Below are 6592 nucleotides of genomic sequence, written 5' to 3' on the forward strand. Positions count from 1 at the left end.
ACCATATTAATGTGTGTACAGAAAGGAGATTATGTTATGAAATATAACCTCACTTAAGAAATATGACCTCACCTATGAAGGCTGCTCACCATAATTATGTTGGAAATACTTAAGTAAGCTGTTAGTAAAATCTGACCCAGTCCTTATCCCACTGGGAATGTCACCCACAGTCCAGGCCCTAATTTTGGTACCAACCTTATCATTTATCCTGCAATGCCAAAGTCAGTAGCTGTGCTGCCAGCTCCACTTAGAGCTGGATTCATCATCATCATCATCATAAGGTATAGATTGCATCAGCCTTTCTGAGATCTGTTCCTTTCTTTGGCAGAAGATGCATATCCACTGAGGTTACAGTAAATTTCTTTCTTTTGTTCCTCAGAAATCTTTGTTTGAGAATGGCAGGGACTGATGTTTTACCTTTGAAGTATGATAATTGCTATAGTTACCTCTTTAAAAATTCCAGTCATCACTTTTTCTTCAGTTTTCCTTTGCTCTGTGTGCAGTGAGTCTGAAATGGATATATACTATTCAGACGTTTTTTAACCATTAAGGGGTTTTTTTTTACTGTAATTAAGCATCCTGTGGAAAAGAAAGAAAAAAGCAATTGCCTTTCGCCTTCAGGCTCAAATACATCAAAATATGCAATGGAAAATGTGTGCATGACATTGTTAAGATCGTGTTGTTTCTCCATACCCATTACTAAGCTAGAAAATTCTTATTTCTTGTGTGATATGCATATTCCTCTTGCTAGAAGGGCAAGACAACTATCACAGAGAGTCTGTATCTTTCATTTGGAGGTGCACAGCTTAAATCCTTATTGGTTTTTAATCTGTTTCCTGTGGAGTTCTTGAAAATCCCCTTTGTAAAATGTAATGGTAACCAAGTGACAAAAGGTAAAGGAAAAATCCAATATTTCATTACTGGAGTTAATGTGTGGGCAGACTCTGGGTGATAGAGCGTTGTATTTCAAAAATGTCTTTCTACAAAGCTTTATATTTGTTTTGACTATCATGATCTGCTGTAAAGGGGTGGATAAGAGTGTATGTTTTTTCTCAGTGTTAGTAATCTGAGTTTTTATTGAATATGTGGTTAATTGATTCCAAAAATATCTTGGAAAATCAATAAACAGAAGCATTTGATGAAAGTTTCAAGTAGACTGGCTTGCTAGCTAGTTGGTATTTTAACAGCTATGAACAAGAAATAAGAGTAATCTAGCTTATTTTAATATTATTTCTCCTCTTCACAGATATGGCTATGTGTGCTATGCCAGTGGTTAAATTAAGTCCATTTTATTACTTATTGCCCTTTTGATTCTCAGCCCTGTGGTTTGACTGTTAAAGGGTTAATTAACTTGATCCTTTGTAAACAATTAAAAAAAAAGAAAACTGATGTTTTGTGACTTTTGTAATCTATTGAATGTTTCCATTTGCATGATGTTCTGTATTTAATGAACCATACAGATTGCTGTGTTCCTTTCAAAAGAGTTTTAGCATTGGTGGAGTTTGTGACAAACACAAATTTGTATACTGTATGTTTACTGCTGTAATAACTCAGCTACTCCTATGTTGAATTGACATTATGTTGTCCTGCCTTCTTGGGGTTAAATGATGAAGTGTTTCTAGGTGGTGAAGAATATAAAAATATATATGTTCATTTGCTAAAGACTGAGTATCTGAAACTCTTCTTGTTGCTACTTTATGCTAAAAGCAAAAAAGTTAAATAATTCTTGTTTCCAAAAATGCATCGTTTATTTTTAAAATTGAAGTAATTCTCATGTTAACTTTTCCTTGTCCTTGTAGACAATCCTAGATTAATACCTTTTGAGGGATTCATAAAGTCTGTGCTTGTACATGTGTAATATGATCATGCAGTCAAATGGTTGGGAAAAAACACTCTAGTGCTGAAGAAAATTAAAAGAAGCCGATATACTGATTCTTACATCTTTATGTTCCAATTAAAATTACAGTGTAATGCATAACTGTTCCAGTGAATAAACTGGCCATTTTTGTTCATTTAACACAATCCTGTCTGGTCTACTTCTATTTGCAACCATTTGCCGTGCTTCGCCTTGGCTTAGACTTTCACAATTATTTAGTTCTTGGAGATCAATGATTGTAACTTTAAAATGTATCAAAGAGGAAATTAAGAAAGGAAATCAACATTTAAGGAAAAGGGAATCAGAACTAAGGCCAAGATCCTTCCTTTGTTTTCTGAGTTTAAGGCAGGTACTAAAATACAGTTTCTCCATATAGTGTTTCCAGCAGATTTGAGTGATCTCTGAAATGCTGCAACATCTGCATAAACTTTCAGCACAAGAATGCTCTGTAAGATGCAAATCTCCATCCTCAGGGGATGTAGAAGCAAAAGAGCTGAAGTCAACATAAATTTGTCTTGGGAATGCTGTACCATACCTGCTTTTTTACACTTAGAAGCATCCTTTTCCCTTGCAGAAGAGCAATGCTCTGAAAGCAAAGAGCTGAAAATCACCCCACACTGATCCAGGAGCTCGGCCCTGGCAGGAAGGTGGCTGCTGCAACTCCTCCAGTGAACCTTGCTGTTCACAGGGTCCCTGAAGGGTAAAAAATGTCCAGCTTTTGGAAGTGGGTCAGGAAGATTGTAGAGAAAGGATTACATCTCCAAGCCTGCTGTGACGTTTGACTCAATGAGACATCTGGGTTGGTTTTTTGGCTGGCTGGGGAGGTGCTTTGGATAGTAACACAAATTGTGCATGGTGACAGAAAAGGAGTCTGAGAGCTGTTATTTGTCTAGGTTCTTCCCACTTGACTCCTTTCTTTTTCTCACCTAGCAGGGGTTGTTCTCCCATGTTATCTTTGCTCATTGCAGGAATGCCTTGGGCAACAGTGTTCCACAATCATTTAACAGAAGATGTGACTGCTGTAATTTCTTACACTGGGTACTCCTCTTTTTCAATTTTGAACTGAGAGTTTCTGTGAGTTGAGAAAAGAAGGGGAAAACAGACCACTTCCAAACTATGCTGAAGAAGAGGTTTCACAGAGGGACTACCCCTTGTGGGAATGTTCTGATTTCAAAGGTGGTTTGAGAAACTTGTAACCCATATTACTCCTTCCCCTTCCTCCGTGTCATCCCTTCAGCTGGTCCTGTGCAGGGCCCTGAGAGGAAATGATATAAGGTCACTGAAACAAAATGGGGGAAAAAACCCAACAAACTGAAAAAAAACCTCAAAAGATATAACTTGTGTTCCAAAGAAAATGTCTATGTAATTTCTGCCTTGGGAAGAACCATTACTCCATATTCTGGAGCAGGAGGTAACTTCTGACCATTGAACTGTTGGTTTTCTGCTATGTATATACCAGATTTTAATGGAAAAGATCCTGAAGGTAAAGTGACTGTCACAGGAAGTCTTGGTTTTTGCATACCTCCCTTAATAAATCCTGCAGTTATATATAAAGAAATGCAGAGCACTTTCAGTTGTACCTAAAGGTAGCAGGAGCTGTGCTTTGACTCTCCTAACACTATAAAACACTGACAGGACACTGGCAAGTGAGGTATGCAGGAAAAAAATCAATTTTGAACAGTGTTGAAACCTCGGTTTCATTTGACCAATAATAAGAACAGAGATACTAATTATGAAGAGGGCTTGACAGCCACATCTTCTAGCAGCCCATGAATCACAAACATAGAAGATTTTATATATAGAACAAGATAGAGGGGAAAGATGGAGCTAAAATAGATAGTCGTAATTATGTGCATTCTGGGAAAAATTATTTGGAATAAAGCCAGTTTTCATCTATTTGTTTATGATAAAGGCACAGGCACAACCGTTTTCTTAGTAGAAAGTTTGAGTGACTGCCTGGATAGAAAAAGAAAGTCTTAACTTTGCACAAAAATAAGGCTCAGTGCTATGGTTGTCAATTCAGCAGAAGCTTAATAAACCAATAAAAAATATTGACCTTTGCAAGAAGGATTTTCTTTCCTTTTTGACTAGAGTGGTATATTAGAAAACACTTATTTCCTTCATTATTATTTATATATTCTCTTGTATCATAGTGGAAGTATCCAACTTCAGGAATGTGATTTCTTGGCTGGTTTTAGAGAAAAAAAATTTAATTTATTGTGATAGCAATTTATGATTGAGAAAATATTATCTGTAAGAAAGCTCTATATGGGGGGGGTGGGAAGAAGGACATTCATATCCCTTAAGTGAGTTATCAGGAAACTTTGGAAATAAATAATGAGACAGTTGTATCCATTTAAATTAATTCATAGGATTTCCTACCTGTGGAGGGTTTTCATATTTTTTAGCATTGATTATGTCTCTCAAGGAAATTGATTTTTGCTATTCGATGCTGTCATATTGGCTGAGGTATTAAAACTGAAGCTGTTGTTCAGATTGGAAACATTATATGGAAAGTTACATTGAGTGCAGAGCTTCCTTGAAGAGCAAATTCTGAAGGCAGAGGATGTGAGCCCAATATTTGGTGACCAGTTTGTAATTCAATTTCAGCCTTGCAAACCATACATAACATTAGAACTTATAGAAACACAATACAAATACCAACAATCTCCAAGTCCTACACTGCTTAAAAAGAAAATGCCTCTGTGAAGCCACCATGGCATTCAAAGGTTTTTGTTATCTTGGACAAATGCAGAGTAATTCTTTTTATCTTTACAGCACTCTATGCATATTAATTCTTTCCCAAAACATCATTGCAAATTGGGTGCTGTTATCTCTCACCTACAGACAGGCAAATTAAGAGTGTGTGATGGGAAAACATCAACACTCAATAAAGTGATTACATGTAATCCTTCACCTCTCCACATACCTCACCCTGCACACACTGAAATACCAAAGTGCTTTTAGATGTGGGTGGGAAGGTGAGTTATTTACTCCATGTGGTATAGACATTGTCCCAGAACCTGCATTGCTCAAGTGCTGGAGCTGGTTCAGAGCTTGTTTCCTATTTCTGCAGGGCTTAGTATTAATAGAGCCTCACTATAAATAGCTGGAGTTTAACATCCTCTTGCTGGTTTTAATTTCTGTAGACCTATGCCCTCCTTCTGTCTGTCTGCCAGGCTTGTAACCAAAATGGCAATTTGACTCACCAGACCCAAGACAAAAATAATTCCTGAACATGGGAAAACTTTTCTTTCCCCAACAATGATAGCTCAATAAAATATAGATGCTCTTATTCTGGTAAAGAATGTGAATTTCCTTTTCAGTGAGTACAACCCATTAAAAGGGTATTCAAAACCATTAATATAAATCTGAGGCAAAGCACAAATGAAGATTCTGGAGGTTCTGAAGTTTCAAACCCCTCATCTGTGCATTTATACTTAGTTTACCTCTGCTGAAATAAAAGCACATGGCACATTTCTGTATGGAAAGGTACAGCTGTTTGCAGTGCATAAAGCTTGCATATATATACACTATAAAGATTGTTTGAAGTACTAAGTTCCAAAATTAGACAACAATAGATCTCTGGGGGTAAAAATAAGTTTAAAAAATTGTAAGTATGAATAGAATGTTATTTTTTGAGATTCAGGATTAAACAGCAAGTTTAAGTGGAATACGAGCAACATTTATATCCTTTTCACAGTCATATAATAATAACATTTCATCCCAGAAACATCCAAGGGAGTCTGTGGAATGCAGAACAGAATGGAGGAAAACAAGGGAGGAAAACTTAAAGAGGAGTCTGTAAATGCAGCAACAGCTTTGAAGTCTTTCTGTTTTAAGTCACCATAAATTATTAAGAAGCATGTTGAAACTCCTGTGCATGTACCATATGCTTTGTTAGAAGTAATACGAAGTACCTGACAGCTTGGTTTTTACAACAAGGAAAAAACCCCAAATTAAAGCAGTATTGCAATATTGGGACTGGTATATTTTCTTCCAGAGCTGGAAGTTATAATTAGACCTTTATTTTCACAACATGTTTTGTCAGCCATATGCTCTACCTGTGTTGATTTGTTAAGCAGAGAACCAAAACATTTTGCTTTACTGTTTAGGTAAGCATTCACAGAGGGACAATTGTTAATATTTAATGTATCCAGCACCTTAGCAGTACATGACTCTTCAAACAAAGCACCTTTCCTATGGAGACAGACTGAGGGAGTTAGGGTTGTTCAGCCTGGAGGAGAGAATGTTCCAAGGAAATCCTAGAGCATCTTCCCACTAAACCCCACTAAAGTGTCTCAAATGACCACATCTTTTTAATTTATTTTTTTTAATGTGGATTTTGATTGTCATTAAAGAATAAAAGATGAAATAGAAAAGTAGAACATTTTCTTGAGCATAGCTTCCTTTCTCTCACCTTTCTGTTAACATGACCTTATGGAAGTTTGTTTTCACCTCTAGTTAATGCAAATCAAAGCTAAAGCACTGTTGCTAAGGGTATCTAAATGACTGACATCAATTGGATAGCAAGACACATTTCATTAATCTGTGGTGATGATAATGAAGAATATTCTAACTTCTAAAAGCAATCAGGCTCTGTTAAATGAGTGCTGTTCTGCAAGACTTACCTGACAAAACTGATCAGAAGAAGCAATTACTCCCTCTAAGCAGCAATCCTTCAGTAAAACTAAGTAAAACTTCAGTAAAACTAAG

Source organism: Cyanistes caeruleus, chromosome 4, assembly GCF_971803275.1.
Source record: "Cyanistes caeruleus chromosome 4, bCyaCae1.hap1.1, whole genome shotgun sequence".
Classification (NCBI taxonomy): Eukaryota; Metazoa; Chordata; class Aves; order Passeriformes; family Paridae; genus Cyanistes; species Cyanistes caeruleus.